General features: G+C 47.5%; 1 protein-coding gene across 2 annotated transcripts in view; it reads right to left on the reverse strand.

Annotated features, from left to right (window-relative positions):
- The window catches only part of TCF20 (transcription factor 20), a 118,281-nt gene that overhangs the window by 76,189 nt on the left and 23,622 nt on the right, over nt 1-18,470 (reverse strand). The window contains exon 1 of one of the 2 annotated variants that reach the window (XM_066319817.1): nt 258-641. The exons of the other annotated variant lie outside the window; for it this stretch is intronic. The gene's annotated coding sequence lies outside the window, so the exon portion shown is untranslated. Of the gene's footprint in view, nt 1-257; nt 642-18,470 lie in introns of those variants that run through there. 2 annotated transcript variants of the gene reach the window in all.

An 18,470-nucleotide genomic window follows, 5' to 3' on the forward strand; every position in this document is an offset into this window, starting at 1 on the left:
CGCCAGGCTCCGGCCGCCCCCGCCGGCCCCCGGCCCTCCCCGCCCACCGCCGGCCCCCCACCCCGCGGCGGGCAGCCCGGGCGGGCACGGCGGCGGGCGGGGGCGGGGGACGCGCACAGGGCGCCGCAGACACACGCCTGCCACCGCCGCCAACGCCGCCGCCGCGCTCGGTCGGCGAGAGCTGGCCTCTGCAGGGCAATTTTCCACTCTCAACTTTCAGGGAGAGGGAGAAGAGAGATAAAGCCCATTTACTGTACCTTTCTGGCATCTTTCTCAGCTTTCCCTGCTGCTTCTCCCCACCCCCTTCCGATTTATCTCAGCTACTGGTTTTATAAAGCGAGAGGGTGGAGGGTGGGGGAGGGAAGAGGAGAGGAGGGGGCTTTTTTTCTCTCCTCAGCCTCGTCTGCACCTTCTGCTCGAGCCCGCCGGTGAAGTCACAAGACCGAGTCTCTGACATCACACAGAGCCCACAAACGCCGGATTGTGACTTCACTGCAGGGTAGAACTGGGAGGAATAGGAGAGGGGAGGGGAAAAGGCTCTTATTCAAACACTTATCTGCAGTAGTAACAAAGGGAACTCAGGAAATGGCTGGCCAAGAAAATGGCTTTTCTTCTTCTTTTTTTTTCCTTCTTTTTTTTTTTTTTTTTTTTTTTTTTTTTTTTTTTTTTTTTTTAAATAAATCATACTCCCTTTTTTGTTGTGTGTTTAGTGGGTTTTTTTTGGGGGGGGTTGTGGTTTTTCTTCACAAATAAACTTTGTGACCACGGTGGAAATACCTTTAAAAGTGGCCTGGGCAGGACAGACAGCAAGCGCCAGTCCAGGTGCCATCCTCCAGTGCAGCACAGGCACCAAGCAGTTCTTCTGGGACAGAACCACTTGCCATGGCCCCCTTGGACCTGCCGGGACTGGAGCAGGATAGCTCCGGGGATAAAGATCCAGGGGTGGCAGCGGCCACAGGAGAGGCTCGAGGGGGCAGAGGGGGATTGCAGGGTCAGGATGGAAAGAGGTGAAGGCTTTGGGCTGTGCCTGAGGCACACGGGGAAGGCAGCGCTGAGAGCCACCGAGCAAGCGGGGCCATGCAGGGAGAACAGAGCTCCGTGCCACAGGTCTGGGAGCTACGGGCCAGGCAGAGGTAAGGCTCATCAGTAGGCACTTGGGGGTTTTTCCCCTCACCCGAGGACCTGAAACCACGACTAAATTACAATTTGAGTACAAGTGGTCAAGTAGAGGTAACGGAGTTGTATGCAAGGCCGAGCAAGGCAATAAGGAAAAGAGTGGCGTTTTCGATTCCCTAGCGTATTTTTAGGTTTTAGGTGCCCTGGGGAGGGGAAGACAGACTGGGATAGATGAAAGAAAGGCCAGGAGACTTTGATGTACTCCCAATATAAGGCAATGCTTAGATGTTGCTGTGGGAGCAAAAGCTGATGACATAAGACTTCTGTAGTCATTTCTGAAATGAAGCCTAGAATTAAAAAAAAGGCTTATTAATTAGCTATTGGCTTAATGTGACCTGGAAAGTTTTAAGATTTGGGTTTGTTGTGGTTTTTTTTTTTTTGGTTGTTTATTCAGCTGGTGTATTTTTTTAACATCAATTTCTCAAAATTTAACACCACCTCAAACATGTCAGTAAATAAGCCCCCAAAAAATAAAAATCTGTTATTTGTGTTTAAAATGGATTTTTTTTTCACCTTTTGAAGCAAGGCAGCTCAAACACTTACACTCTGCTAATCATGCCTGAAGGCCAGGAATTCAGAGGAATAAGTCAAGGGCACAGGCACAGCCAAGTGAAATTAAAAATAAATAAAAAGAATTAAACCGTCCTAATTGCAGACGTTATATTTACGAAGTTATTAGAACTGCAGAGCCAAAAGGGAGACAGCTTGTGATCCTCACTGTGCATCCACTTCTCTCTCCAAACTCCATCCCTGCCCTCATCAAGACCTACAAAGCAATTCCCATCGCCATGTGGACCTGGAAGGGAGGAGAAAACAGCGCTGCGATCGCAGCCTGCCCTTTGCACAACCTGCCAGTGAAGCAGGAAGGAAATTTGTATGTGGAGCAAGAGAAAAGCAAGGAGGAAGCAATCCAGATCCCTGTCATGAACCAGCTGGCAAGTACATTCCCAACTCGCTGGACGGTGGGAGCACCTCATGAGTGCCTGAGGTGCCCCAGAAGGCTGGCACCAGCCATGGAAACCCAAGACACTTGTTGGAAACTTCTGTATCTCAGCAGCTCTGTGTGCTTCCAGCATAAAACCCAGGCATCCACGAGATGATCTTCCAGGCTGGAGTTGCTCCATGGCCAAAGCCTCTGTTCCCACATTGACTCTGAATCCCAGTGCCTTGGGGCATCATCCCAGCCCTGGCAGAGCCACAGCGTCAGGGAATATTTCCCCTGTTGTTTTACAGTGCCTCCATGCCAGTACAGCAATAAACCAGGCTGCAATGGATGGAATAAACTCTGCTGCCTCTGCTTGTGAGAGGGAGGAAAAAGGTACAAATTGCAAGCAGGGAGGTCCCCATCCAATCTCATTTCCTTCAGCAAGTCTTGCTCCTTGTTTGGCCACAACTTTACTACCATTTTTATATCAACTCCTTTCATTCTTTAATCTATTTTTTCCCACCCTGCTGGCTGCATGAGAGGAAACCTCCATGTTTATCCCGTTCCTTCTCTCCCAACCTGCCCGTGGCAGGGAGGCAACATGGCTGCCAACATGCCAGGATGCAAGGTGAGGAGCTGAACAGGGGAGAAAGGGAGACACAGGCATTTGCTGGGAAGAGGAATAAAGAGGGGGGAAAGAGCGAGGAATCTAACACACACACACCGACTAGCATGGGCTTGCTCCAGCTTGGCCCACGATGCAATTACCTGACTTGGAGGCTGGCCAAGCCTCCCAGGTTAAGTCCCTCTGCACTTGTGCAAAATGCTGTCAGAGCTGCTGGGACTGTGAATACTCAGGGCTCCAACAGCATGCCTTGGAAAAGGAAAAGTAAGGGGAAAAAAAAAAAAAAAAAAAGGAACAGAGACAGGGCAGGGACTGAATGGGCTTATTTTCACACAACTGCAATTGTTTTGTTGATGCGGAAAGGTAATTAAAAAAAGTTCTGATTTCAAACGTGCCACAGAATTCCCAGAGCCCGGAGGCTGCTGCTTAGAGGCAGATTAATCACACTGAATTCTCCATCTAGATATTGCATGCACTCCAAACTCCCACCGCTAATAGCTCTAATATTCTCCTCAGCGTGTGCATGCTGCTGGTGTTATGTTCCAGGAATATTAATTCCCCAACTCGAGCTCCTTTTGCTTGCGCATGTACCCTAAAGGCTTGCTGCTGGGCACCAGGAGATTATGGAAAAGAGAAAATAGGGCTAGAGGAGAACCAGGGTGCAAAGGTACTGGCTGCAACTCCTCAAGGAAAGTCATTAATGTTCTTTGGATAAGCAAGCCATCCAAATAAAATCTACCTGAAGGCCAAGTTCTTTAAACAAAGACAGCCAACTACACATGCACAAGATGGTTGAAATTAAAATGAGCTCCCAGTGCTGGCTTTGTGTTACCCATTCCCTGAGACTTGCTCAAAATCTCAGTCCTGTTAATTGTGAGCTCTGAACTAGCGGTTTCATTTGTGTCTTCTGCTGGTGTCTTCCCCCAGCCCCCCTTGCCCCCAAGCAAGGCTTTGTGCATCTAAAACTCCTGCTGCCACACGCCAGTAACAGTGAAAATATCGCAGGTTTTAGTGCAAGCATCTGAGGAGCAGGTAGCACTTTACACAGCAAGTCCCTTCTACCCCTAGCAAAACCGACAGGCCAGGGGGTTCATGGTCCAGCTCAAGGCATCCCCTAGATCCTCATTCCACACAGAAAGCAGGAAAAGGGAAGATGAAGGCAGGAGAGAAACACATAATTTTTTTCTTCGCATTCAACTGACTGCCATTCCTGATAAGCAAGTCAGAGAGTGTGTGATCTATATATATGGACAAAAGGGCAGCTGCTAAGCTTTAAAACCAATGCACGCTTGAGAAGTACATTTAAGATGACTGTGATGTAATTTTCAAAGCTGCTAAATGCCCAGTGCTTCCAGTGCTGTTCAGCGAAGACTACGGGTAGTGACCAGACTAAAACAGAGTTCCCTAAGACTGGCCATTCCAGGACTCTGGAAATTACCACGCAGAAGAGACCTCAAAAGTGGAAGGTGGTGGTCACGCTTCCATTTAGTAGGATTACTTGCTTGACAAAAAGCTGTCATGAGCTTGACTTTCTTTGTCAAGCAGTCAAAACATGTACCTCCATGTAACATAGATCTGTGTACTTATGTCAGTACCGGAAAATCAGAAGAGGTTTTCGCCTTTTATTGCAGGTATTTCTGATAAGCAAACCAGTACCATACCTGAGTCACAGGTTAAACGGGATGTTTAGACCAGCCCATCAGCTCTTTTCACAGCTGAGAACACCTTGCCTAGTCTCCAGACTAAAATCTGTAACACCACAGTGCACAGGCATAGGTGGTGGCCCTCTCCACAGTCATGGCAAGGCAGAAAGAAAAGGCATATTTTTATGGCGAAATATTTCACAGGGGGGCTGTTCTTGCTGGGAGAGGAAAGGATAGGAACATTTTTGAAGCTCCTTCTCCTTGCTGTCTGTACCATGCAGGTCCACAATCATACATGCACCTTGAACTCTCAGCCAATTCCTTAAACTTGGCTTCTGCTGCAGGGAGGGAAAGGACAGGACTCCAGCTGAGGCACTGCCTGCGTAAGGCCCTTGGGGCTTAAGGCTGCTGTAGTGGGCAGGGAGAGGCATGGGCTTCCTCCACTGTGATAAACCAAAGCACTGGCATCCCTCTGTGTAGCTTAGGTGCAAATCTGTGATCCTCCTTCCCTCTTTGTGCACAAAGAATGAAGCTGATAGCGAAGCTGACATCTAAATCCTCTAATATTGCACATCTGAGATAACCCCAGTTGGTTTTGTTTTTCCAACTCAAATATACGAGAAGGAAGAAAGACAGAAGGATTTCAACCCTTGTCAAACCCTGTCGCCAGCCCCGAGTTAAAGATCTGTGAACTCTTACACGGGATGAGGGCTCTTTGCTTTTATCTCCCTGTGCAGCCTGTGTACTCAGCCCTTTGCAAACAGATGTTTTGCCCTCCAAAAGGAAACAGAGGGAGGAAAAGAGAGCATGAACACAGGAGAAAGAGAGAGAGAGCGCATGAGCACGAGCAAGAATGCTGTCTGCAGATGTCAATCAGGACTTCAGTCTAGGTCTAACCTGCCAGTCCTGCAAAAGGAGGATACATGAATTTTCTAGTTGGATAGTCAGTGTCATCAAACAAGAAAATTGTGAGGTTTAGATTGTAATGCAGTCTCACATTCACTAAAAAGGCCTTGCTACATGGAGATTATGTGGGACTGAGGAGCCTATTCCTAGCACCTTAAAAATTAAAATTTCACTACAAATAACTCAAATGAAATGGTCAAAAATAGTACAGCATTTCAGACCATTTTTGTAGAGCATGGTAGTATTTGGCAAGGGGAAAGTGATTGTAGGTAGAATACTGTCAGGTTTAGGGAAAGCTTTCTCTGCATTTAAAAAAATTATACGAAGGAAAATATTCTTAGGAATGAAGTCTAATGATTACATGTATATAGAGTGTCATCTCTATCTTGGCGTTTAACAGAAATCAACTCCCCCACACCAATACCCTCCCCTCCAGCCACCCACCCTGATATTCTTCTTCACCACTTCCCACCCATTAACCCAGTACCTGCAGTGCAGTGTTCAAGTGGGACTGGCGGAGCTGCTGCCGCTGTCATCTCCTCGGAGCTGGCAGTCACCTGCCAATCTCGCCCCCACTTCCTCCTCCCTCCTGCTCCCCCCCACCCCTCGTCAGTGCAGCTTTCCCTGGGGATAGATCTCTCTCTCTCCCCCCTCCATCAGCCTCACAAATAACTACTGTTAACTCAGTAATATCCCCCTCCACGGTTTTTTAATTACCAGCTGTCCACAGGGCACGAGGCTCTCACATACAGGGAGAAATGGGCCAGAGAGGCGGGCTAGCAACAGGGCATTGGAGAGTTTGGGCTGATGTGGGTTTCAGCCCAGGGACGGCTCCTTGTGCTCCATCCACATGGCAGGGCTGGCACAGGCAGCCTGCAAAACCCCGCAGGACACTGCCACCCTGGGCACGGGCACACGTAATGTGCCACCGTGCTGAGGGACAGGGGGACTTGGTCTTGCAAGGGCTGGTGTGGAAAGCTGTTCCTGCAGGACAATGCGATGCTCTGCTACACCAGTTGAGGAAGCATCATCCAGGACAACATTTGTTTATACGGTATTTTTAAATCGGAACCAAAAAGAAAAGTAGGAGAGGGGAGAAAAGGAAAAAAAAAAAATCAGGTGCATTTCTGTTTATGTATCTTCGCCAAAGACATCTCTCTTTGCACCCATAAAATGGGCGCTTTTTTCCCTTTGCAAGACAATAGCCTTATTTCACCTTTTTTTTGTGTGAAAATTCATCCGTCTGTGGCCTGAGGCTTTTTCTTACCCTTTTATTAAATGGACACGGCTTACTGAACTTTCAGACAACCTCTCCACCTAGTATTTGTTTGTTCACACCCATTTACACTCTCTTGATTTTTAACAGGTCTGAATAAGGCTTATTTTTTTAAACACTCAGTTAATGAAGTTTTATCTGAATAGTCATAAGCCTATTAGAGCTCAAGTTGTGCATCAAATTCCCCCTCCCCCCTAGAGGTTAAACAAGACCAGAAATCCTTTTGTATTTGAAATAACACACTGGGAAGAAAAGAAGCAAAGAAGGATAAAAAAGCCCAAGCACCCCATTAGATCCCTTTTAAATCAAAAAGAGACACCAGAAAAGGGGCATAACATAAGGCGCTTTCCCCCTTCCCCCCTCTTCATTCTTCTCCTCTCTCTTTTGTAGGTCACCTTTGTGATGAAGACATCGATGCTTCAAGTCTTCATTTGCTTAAGTGAAGGAGTAAGTTCAACACCTCAGTTAGGTAACCCCTGTACCCCAGGCAGGCAGTGAACGGGAAGGGACATCCAGGGAGGGAGACACCCTGCCTAAGCTGAGGATTGGGTCCTCGACACACCGGTGGGACTGGGGAGTCTTCCCTGGGGAACAGCAGGTGCTTGTGGAAGAGGACAAGTTTGACAGCATGGCACTGAAAATGCTGGGCTCGAGTGGAAGGGGAGGAGACAGACATGCTGCGCTGAGCACGGCCCCGACCTGGCCTCTGCACCCTGGGAAGGGCTGAGGGCAGCACTCGAGGGGAAGGGCATGGCAGTCGTGGCCTAGGAGTCCTTTGGCAGCTGTCCCTCCATCCTGGCAGAGGAAAGAGCCCCCACTCCCCTGAAAGAAACAGCAGCCTTCCCAATGCTTCATTAAACTAACACAGCTTCCCGCCATTGCCCCGGCAACCGACACAGGCCTCCTGTTTGCCAGCTGGGGGAATTAAAGGAAGCCTGGCAGCCAGCCCTTGGCTCCTCCAAAAGCTCCCCTTACACAGTCAGAAAGCATCCTCTGGCAGGGGAGGGGACCAGGTGGCACCCAAGGTGCCAGCTGAGATGGGGGAGTCCTGCCCACCCCCACTCTCACTAGATGCAGTCCCCAAGGGGCCAGGGACCCTGCCACCGCCACCAGCACTGCTGCTGGAAGGCAACTCGGAGCTGGAGGGCTCACCAAAACAGTCCTCGAACTGGAAAAGGACCAAATAGCCCCTGGACGGTCCAATAGCGCAAAGGTGGACACTGGTCCTCTCCACAGCACTGCCTCTGTCCAAATGCGACCAACAGTTCACATTGATCAGCAACACATTCCTCTTGCTGCCCATCCACCAGCTGAATGAGCAAATTATATCCTCTCGTCCCTGGTTTTCCTCCTTCAGTCCCTGGTTTTCCTCCTCTCTCTTAAGCTACATATACTGTGGGGTAAGCCTTGACATGCCCCCCCTTCAGCCCCTTGGTGGATGAAGAAGGCACCACGGACCACCAGCTGCCCCACCCTTTGCTGCCCACCCTTAGAGAAAGCCGTTTCAGGCAAAGCTCCTGTGGAGCTGTGTTGTGCCAGCCTGTGGATGCCCCCCTGGCTCTTCTACCTGTTCTTAATCCGTCCATTCTAAACAAGATGGGCCCTTCAGCTAAGGCAGAGACATCTCTCTGCAAGTCCTCAGCAAAGCAGGTCTGCCCAGATCCCAAAATCAGACCTGCTGGGCTGGCGTAGGTGCAACATCCCAGCTGCTTCCAGCACCTTCTGCCCACCACTGTCCCAGGCCACCAAAACCACAAAGGAAGCTCAGCAAATTGGTGAGGAGAGGAAAACATCTCCCTTCAAAACAGCAACGAATGAAGTAGTACTATTCACTTGCTCGGGCATCCACATCTGTTTTGTCCTGTTTTCCATGACTACTGGCTGTAAGCAGAGGTCTCACAGGGAGGAGCATTAAGTATTTATTCCAGCTCTTGGTTTTGTCAGCTTCTGATGCCACCAACGTGTTTCAATTCTGCTTGAAAAATTACATTGCTTATTTTGTTTTCAATCCAGGAATCCCAACACAACCATACAGAGGTACCTCCAATCTCCCCAACAGTAGCCTAGCTTTCCATAGCTCTGCAGCACACATTTCATAACAAACCTAACTGTCTGGAGAGACCCATTTCAGTCCCACCTTTGAACAATCTATGTCCTACTCCTCTCTTATTTTGTGATTATATTTAGCTTTGTGAAATACTACTTAGCTACATTTAGAACAATTAAGGAAAAAAAAAAGAAAAAAAAGGAGGGAACTAAAGAAATTAATACATTCCAGATTCTGGCCACAGCTCTGCATTGCATGAGGAAGTGGCACATGGAAAATGTGGAGCTGTTTATAAGCTTTAAATAACGATCTCTAGCAATCTTGCAGGAGCAAATATAAAGGCAGTGAGTCCAAGCAGCCTTACAAAAACTAGCTCAGCGATCCCACCTCAGTGACAGAAGACAGCACTGTAGTTAAAGGTGTTTGAGCACATCTTGAGCAGAGGGAAATAGGGGTAGGATAATACAATCAAATACCTTCCTCCAGTGGAAAGCTCTCAAAAGAACTGTGAAAGGGGAGCCTTTGAGGTTAAAGGGACTGTAAATTATAGTGGGAAGAATACTGCCTTATCTTTGATGAGGGATGTAGAGAAAAGGGGACACTTTACTTGCAGGAGAAATTAAAAGGAAAAAAGATGTATGTGCAGACCACTGCAGGTAATAGCCATTAGACTGGGGAGCCTGGTAAAAAGTTGCAGGCCTGCCACTGGTCCTGGTTTAGCCACATCTCCTTCTCTGGAAGTTTTTGATATTCTCACCTTCTGGTTCTCACCTTTTGTGGGGCTCTGACCTTGCAAAAAATCACATATATACACACAAAGGGAAAAAAAAAAAAAAAAGAAAAAAAAAAAAAAAAGGCAGGTCCCTATTTCTTAAGCTTTTTATTACAGCAGTAAGTCAGATCCTGGAGATTTAAAACCAAATGCTTTCCCCGAACGTTTTTTCCAAAAGAAAGCAAAATTATGTTTTTATTTGTTGGGTTTTTTTCCCCTTCAGGTATTGCCGGGGTGTGGAGGGAGAGGCGGCTGACAAGTCCTGAGGCAAAGAGAGACCAGCGACAACAATCTGGACTGGTCCGTGCCCTGTCCCCACCTCTCCAACTGGGAAGGCACTTACAGCCTGCTGTTGCCAAAGCCACTCTTATTTTTTCCCATGCTCCTCACTAATTAAACCTTCAGTCAGGTCTGCCTCATCTCCCACCTGGACTAGCTCAACTCGCTGCTTTCACTTTTTCTTCGTTCTTCTCCAGAGCCAGGAGATGAAAGTTTCCCGGAGGACGGGCGGGGGAAGGAGCGGTGCCCCTCCGGCTGCCCTCCTCCAGGGCCGGTTTTCCGAGCAGGAGAGATCGCTGTCAGCCAGCCAAAGGCGCGCAGGGCTAAGGGGAGGTGCCGGTCTCCGTGTGCGCACCGCGTCCTCCTTCCTCACTGCTGCCATACATGATTAATCATCCCTGAGACACGCCTGCTGCTTCCCTCCGGCTCTCCAACAGGCACAACAGCGGCGGGCAGCAGCAGCTGAGAGCACGGAGACCTCCTCAGGTTGCCGGCCTCAGCCCGGCGAGCGTTTCCCAGCGGGGACCTCTGATGGTCGCGCTCATCGCCGCCGCACACGCCGCTCCTGCCTCACGGCCTCGCAATTAATCCTTCCCTTCCCCCAGCTTCAAACTCGGCTCCTCTCCCACCCCTCCCCCACTCCCCCCTCCATCTGTGTCTAATTGCATTTCATCTGTAGTCATTCTCTGGAAAACTCACCGGGAAGGTGTCCAGGAGACTAGCACAAGCTGAAACGCGCGCTTGACACGGGCAGCAGCCCGCCGCTCTGCTGGGGGGGAACCCGGGGCCCCGGGGAGCTGCTGCTCTGGCAGCCCAGCCCTCTCCTCCGGGCCGGGGCAGGGGCTGCGGTGCCTGCCGGGGGCCGGCAGCCGGGGAGAGGCGGCAGGGAGCCGCCGAGGGCCGGCCAGAGTCAGTGGGGCAGAGCTGGCACTGCTCAGTGCCCGCCCGTGCTCCGCCGCGGGAAGCATCGGCTCCCCTCATTCCAGCGTGGGGCAGAGGCAAAGTCCCACCGCTACGACCTGCCCCCAGCGCGGTCCGGGGGCTCCCCCGGCTTCTGGCTCTGCAGAACGATGTCACCATCCAGCCCCACACAGGCGCTCTCCACTTGCATCACCAATGCTCCTGCCTTGACCGGGACACGTTTAATCCCGATGTGCCCCAGCCGTGTCTGGTATGGCAGGAGCATCCCTGCTGGTCTCACAGCTCCACAGTCCGACCCCATCACCTTGCTGCTGCTGCTCTGATCCTGCATGGCCTCCTGTAAAATCCAAACATTTTCCAAGAGCTTGTTCACCCTGGGAAGGGGGTGACAAGGTGGGCTCTGAGCGGACAGCACACTGGGCACTGCACACCGCCTCACGCTGTAGCCACTCTTACTCAACACTGCTGGAGGAAGCAGCTCAGCTCTTACACGCATACAAAAAATGCCCACACAGAAGAGTCAAGAACAGTGCGGGAGCCATAAACTCATGCCCCATCTTACTGCATGCCAATTTCCTTGCATCAGCGAGCAAAAGCGCCCAGTGGTTTTACACTAAAAACAAGGTTTCCTCCTGGAGATGTAGACCCTGAACGTGGGCTATTTTAAGGGTTTAGACCTTGGGAAGAAGATCTGCAGCCCAAGGGCTGGGCACAGGCCACAAGTTCGTTTTGCGTAGGCTGGAGCCACTGACTTCACACATCACTGTTGGATACTGCGAAGCAATGGACTGGTGTGCGGCTGCCCAAATGCCCAGCTTGGTTCTCAACAAGAGGAAGGCTCCCCACCTTTTCCACAAAGAGTCAGTCTTCCAGCTTTGGGAGGACAGGGAATAAAGTACTAACCTATGTAACACCACCTTCAGCTTTGTCCATTTGCAGCCAAAACTCTGAATATAAAAGTTCACACCCTGAGATGAAGGTGACAGATTTATTTCAGTAGGCCAGCAACTTAGACACGGACAAAACTTTTCCCATTTCTTTTTGCCATCAGCTCTACAAACAGATCTCCTTCTATCCAGACTATCCAGAGAACAGTGATTACACCCAGGTGAATCTCAGGCTTTTCCTTTCACTTGCCTCCCATTGACAAGTTAGCCACCAAAATCAGTTCAAGAGCTACAAACACAGAAATAAATGAGTTACCACAACTAGCAAGTTACCATTTGCCAGCAGAGTCACAGAAACACTGAATCAAGTAACCTCCTGACAGTTTAGGCAAACCTTTTACTACTTATTGCAATGAAGAAAGATCACAGAGTCAAACTACTATAGCCCAGATGACAATTTATAATCTTACTGTGGTAAATAAACTTGCTGGTGATCGTCTGTTCGTATGTTTTGCTCTGCCAGTATCACACTGAGTCAAATCTTTTGATTCCACCAAATGCCACAAACCAAGTGCATTCCTGCAGTACAATTGCAATGCAGTTTGTGGTGAGAATGCAAAAGCCCCCTGCATTTTTATCCTTCTAAACCCCTTCTCAAGATCATTATCCTAATGAAGAATGCTACATTGAAGCTGTTCATCTCCATAGGCTGATTCAACACAAAAATATGGAAATGTATCTTTAAATAAGCACAAAAATCATCTCGCCTTTTCCCTATTCTTCCTGAGTATTGGTCACTGAACCAAGAATCTGAGAAGTGTGGGTTTAGTTCCCAGTTTTGATGCAAACTTTCTGCACCATCTCAAACCACACAACACAGTTCTTCATGAAGCTATAAAATGGGGACAGTATTACTTTTGACACAAAGCGAGGTGAAATCTCCAGTGCTTATAAAAAGCTCCATACAAAAGACGAGGGTTGCATAAATAACTAAATATAAATATACACATCAGATTTACCTCTGCCCCAGAACTCTGACTCTGTAAAGTAGTCTACAGAGAAGGGTATTTCCCTGATGCTTTCCCATCTAAAGCAAACAAATACCTGTGACAGAACAGACAGCACTCCATCTGCAGATGAATTTTACCTGCTTTCAACGCTAGTTCAGAGCCAGAAATGCTGGGAGTAAACAAAATCCATTACAAGACAACGATTTATGACAAATGAGATCAATAGATGGACTGAGGACCATCGAACAGGTTCCCCCATGCACAGCAAGATGACAGAAACTACCATCACCCTTACAAACTCTTGCAGAGGTCAGCTGGGCGAGACAGAAACTTACCTGTTCTCCCACTGCTAGTGGCACTCTGCTCCATGTCAACACACATCCTCCACCCTGGCAGAGGAAGTTTTTACTGGCATTGTCTGAACTGTATCGTTACAGTTCAATGACTGTCAACCCTGTCTCATCAGCACAGATTTTTTCCTTATCAGAGAAGGGATGCACAATAGGGAAAGAGAATTGCATACACACAAGCAGTGTTTCTCCGATACTCAGCATAAAAATCTAATCAAAATTGTACCAGAATGGGGATGCGAAAAGCACCCTGCCAAGTCCATAATAAATATAAAATTCATATCTTACATTTCCACAATGTATCACCTCTCATTCTGCAGTACTTTACGCATTGTTAGGACTCAGATGAATCCCCAGATCAGAACAGATTTGTATTGGAAACGAACGTTTTTGTTGGCTTCACATTCATTCAAATTACAGCCCTAAGCGAGAGTAGGATAACAGGCACTTAAAATGGCCCCTTGAATGCAGCAGCAGCCATTTTAAATGGGGCCCAACTCCTTCCAGCCACCAGACTGATTCCCCGAAAATCATCCCTCACCCATATCTCACTCCTGAGCCCTGAATGAGGTCCTGTTTCTCCCTCCACCCACTCTGTGGCAGAGGAACGACAAAGTGGTTACTTTAGGGGGCATAAACAGCAGTTTCTCCCCAGTAGGCCCAGTTGAGGATATCCTAAATGCAAACACAAACCATCTAATTTTGGAGACTGCAACCACCAAAACCTGAGCAAGCCTCAGGTTTAAAGGCAAAAATCCCTTATCTTCTTTTCACCCTTCCCAAGCAATACCACTGCACGGGTGTTACATACAGCATCTGCAGAGATCAAGAACTCTGCAAGAGTTGAGCAGGCAGCAATTAGGAACGGCTTTTCCTTTTTCCTGAAGACCTTGTGAACTGGGAGAAAAGCAGAGATGGCAAGGAGTGAAAAGTCATAGTCCACCTCCCTGTGGCTCATTATCTTAATGTCCATTACTAAATCCTTCCTGGCAGATGCATTTGCCAACTACTCTGATGGGAACACTGAGCAGTGCCATTCTTTCTTGTCCTATCAATATGGCTGTATGACAAAACTGCATTGCTTTTTGGCCCAAAGTTGCACTTTCTAAAAGAAAGGTGCATAAGAAGGTGTTAGAAACCATGAGGAGTACTACAAGTGTTAATAGCAGTAGGTACCTTAAGACAGAACTGCTGATTGTAGTCCTTCAGGCATACTGTACATAATCACTGCATGTCTAAGTAGGAAAGGCATCTTCTAAATGCTCAGCTAAGACTAAGGTGTCTAAACAAACACCAGGTTTTCATGACTCTTCAAAAGCCTTGAGCAGTGGGTGTTCAGTTCCAAATTCTGATGTTGCTTCCAACAAGCCACAGATGATCTCAAACTCCTCTGCTTTATCACTAGTGGTAGCACAGCTAACTCAAGACAGCAGCAGTGGAATGCCTTGTAAGCTTTCCCTTTTGTCAGTAAGGTCTTGGAGATCTTCGTATTTTTCATATTTACACCTATTCACTCCTTGGGGCACTGTTTACAAACCAAGTTGAAATAAAAAACCCTTTGGAAGCCATAATAATATGAATGGCTTAAATTGGTCCCCTCAAAGCAGGAAAAAGGAGCTAGGAATACTTGGGAGATGCTTCCAAAAAGAATTACATTATAAAAGTAGGAGTCTTCTGTAGCTTCAAGTACATTAATCTGCATCTACACTGATGAAATCAGGACAGATATTTCACCTTTGACAGCAGAAACACAGCTGCAGCACATGCAAGGATCGGCTCCTGACATTAAAAAACACCCCAGACCCTTCCACGATGCCATTTAGCTTTACAGTGAAATGATAAACTATGCATCATTTGTCTTCCTTTTTCTAGTATAGATAAAGCCCTAGAACAGCATCACATAAACTGTGGTCCATAGGTCACTGCTGGCATGTGAGGCATAACAGGAAGTCAGTGCAGTGCCCTATCTGCAAAAAACACTCTGCAAGCCACAGCACCCAGTAAAACTCCCTGTCCATTGCCCCGTGTCATTTTTCTCCTTATAAACTCTGCATGTTTTTATGCTTGCCTGACAGAAAAGCATTTATGTCTACATGTAAACCGTCATCCAGAGTGCATCTGTGTGGGCCAAGGGGAAGAGACAGCATGAGACCCTTCCTGAGAGAACGATCATACCTGAACCATCAGCGTTTGGTACTCGGAGTCACTGCAGGGACACAGGCACAGGAGATGCAGGATGCAGTCTCCTGGAGAAGACTGTTGTGATAGAGCTACTTCTGTGTATAGGAGGGCACTGCTGGAGGCAAATAGCTGCACTTACTGCAGGTGCTTACAGTATTATTAGCAGTCTCTAGAGCTGACAAGCCTCACATTATTTTGGTTGCAACCATAGCAGAAAGCTAGAATTTGACTCTGGGCTAAACCTGCTCAAAAAAACCTCATGACAAAATAGAAATCTGCAGAAGAGCAACAAGTGCATTCTCAAGAACCAGAAATAATTTACAAACACAAAGACTAAATAGGAGCTCTCACTAAGCAATGGCCAATGAGCCAAGAACTGAACTGTCTACAAACCTCTGAGATGCACAAACTAAAAAGAGGATCATTCAGTGCCACCTGAATATTCAACACAACCTGACCATTGCTGCATGGCGAAGAGGACACACCATCCTAACAGGAGACATATGGTCTGGTCTTCTCAGGAAAACATTGGAAATGCAATCACTCAGCTAAAACTAAAATGAACGCCAACACCAGAAAACACATGGAAGGAAGAGACAGACATCACATCGACTGGATTTTGATCATGCATGGAGCAAGGTAATCAGATTGGGGGGCGGGGTGTCGTGCTGTTGTTACTGGCTAAAGGATTTTCAAATTCCACAGCCAAACTGCAACTTACTCTCCACATCCACCTTGCTTGTGGCTAACCAGGCTTCAGCGTGGGTCAGTCCCTGTCACACAGGACTGTGACACTCCTGTACCTACAGTGCAGTGAAAGAGACTTCAGGCAGAACCTCCACTCTTGACTCTGCCAGGATAATCAAATAACCCTGCTGAATCAGACTGATTGTTTGTTTTGCTTAGGATGTATTTACTTCAGCAAGTAATTAATATTTTAAGTAGAAAAGGCCTTTGTTGAAGATTCACCACATTCACCTCTTCAATTAACGTTTTAGACATTCACATTCATAGATTCATTTACACCTCCCACTTGTCCTTCAGCAATGCCAGAAAAGATCAGAGTTTACATTCCTGGCATCTCAAAGATAAAACAGAGAGGGAAAATAAAACCAAATCCTCCAGAAAGCAGCAAAATCAAAACCTACATCAACCAAATAACAAAAAAAAAAGAAACCCAAACCAAACCCCAAACCTAAACCTACCGGGTCTTCTGTCCATCTCCAGAAAGAAGAAATGGTGTCAGAGTTGTTTAGAAATCTCTCCCCTCTCCCATGCAATACCGCAGCTGTAAGATGAATTAGAAAAGCAGCTTTGGCAACTGGGGCATCACCAGCCACTGAAGGAGAAGACCTGAGCCCCTCAACTTGGACGTGGGGCTGACCAGTCTCCCCCCGTGGCTCTGCACCCCAGAGTGGCCAACGCAGAAGAGGGGTGGGGTGGGGGGATCTGGCCCCCCTCAGTACCTGCAGGAGGGCCCAAATACTTCTGCTTTGCCCGCAGTGAACTTGCAGTACCCCGGTGATGGCCGGATACCACCGGGGGTGGCTGGGATATTTGCATATGTTAATTGCAATGTCAAGGTGTTTGTGCCCGCCGCACTCACTTCTTCAGGGGGAAACAGCAACGACAGGATTCGGATCTACCTGTGCTGTGCTGGTGATGTCACAGGCAGCTATTTCCAGCCCTGTTGCCATGGAAACCATCAGGCCTCAGCACCAGTTAGCAGTTCAATATATAATTTACTTATTCTTTTTCACCTAAATGATTAGGACTCAAAATACAGAAGCATCTCACACACCCTCAAACCATCTGACTGTTTCATAGGATTTTCTCAAAGGTGAAAACCAGCCTGAAATAGTGAGCTGGGCACTCTCCAGGGGGGGAAAAAAAAAATTAAAAAAGAAAAAAAAAAAAAAAAAACCACCCAGGCAAACAAAAACCTAAACAAGATTTGAAAAAACCACAACCTTTTTCCCTGCTTCTTCCCCCTGCCGTCCCAACTTCCAAGGGAAATGTTGTGGCTCCTGGAAGATTTCACAGTGCTGTCACCATCTGAAGGAGATGAGCCAACAGTGAAGGAGGAGATAAACGCTCAGCACAGGAGCTGCCACATCTGGCAGCTCCTTTGGTGCATCCCACCCAGGACACCACCTCCCCTGTGTCCTCCAGCACCACTGACAGGGCAGGGACTTGCCCCGTTCTGTGCCACTGGTGATGGGCAACACCAGGACACCCAGCAAGTCTCCCCTGGCTCCCCTAAGTGACCACTGTGCGTTAAGGAACAAGTCTCTCCTATTTATTAATCTTAGCAGGAGTGGTTATGGGTGCTGCTAGTCAATTTAACACCTACCAGAGCCCTAGGGAAGGCAGCTGCCCCATCTCCCCACCCCTTCTTACAATTCCGGGTTGCAGTGGTTGCCCATATTTTCCACAATTTTCTTAACTAGTGCTGTGGTCAGAGGTGAGTTGATTTCTCTGCTTTTCCAATGCCTAATTAGTCACTGCAGAAACTTATTTGAGACCCAAGGTTACGCTTTAACGTACTGTTTCATTGAGAGAAAATAAAAATATTTTTACAGGGAGAATTTTCAAGTGATCCATCTGCCTTCAGGTAGTTTCAAAGTATCTGTCTTATTGTTTCTTATTGTGCTTCATAATATTTTAAATCAATACTTTTCAAAATGGGAGGTTTTAAACATTAATTTTGAGAACTGGCTGCTTTGTGGCTGAATCACGTAGTCTTGCAGAACAATAGGAACACCAGCACTCCACAGTCCCCCCATTTCAACCCTGTATGGGCCATCCTGCTCTAATTTCCCAAAACAAGTAATCACAAATCATCTCTGCTGCATCCCTTCTCCTCACCAGTCCTTCCTCATTTACAGACTTGGCAGCAGGGAAAAGGGGACGACCACCACAGAGAACAACCAAACAAGGCCAAAGGCTTTATTTGGCACAGTTTTAAATCAGGCACATTACTCTCTAAACAGTAAAGGAAGACAAAAAATCCATAGACAACAAACTTTCTGTAGCTACTTTTTGTTGATGTTTTAAATGCTTTACATGTTAGAAGTTGTCCTCTACAACACAGGGCAATAATTTGAAAGCCAGCAGGACAATTTGGCAGGGGACTGTGCCAAGCCATTAACACAACAGTTTGAGGGACTGTTTTCTAGGGAAAGGAGGGTGTAATCAGACACCATTATGACCTCGAAGAGCAAAGTTTAGAGATCTCCCTGCTCCGAATTATTTAATGTGATAATCTAGAGTGTTCAGAGGCTTAAAAAAAAAAAAAGCAAGCCTCATTTTGCCCTGAGTTCAGAAACATAAGGTTAATGTCTCAAAAGTACAAATCAGATAATCTACAAAGCTAAGTGAACTGAACAAACCTTTTTCCTTATTCCACCTCTTTGCTTTCTTCCAACTCCTTGACCTAATCCACCTTTCTCCAAATCACTGCTTTCATTTG

Source organism: Sylvia atricapilla, chromosome 5 (genome assembly GCF_009819655.1).
Source record: "Sylvia atricapilla isolate bSylAtr1 chromosome 5, bSylAtr1.pri, whole genome shotgun sequence".
Lineage (NCBI taxonomy): Eukaryota > Metazoa > Chordata > Aves > Passeriformes > Sylviidae > Sylvia > Sylvia atricapilla.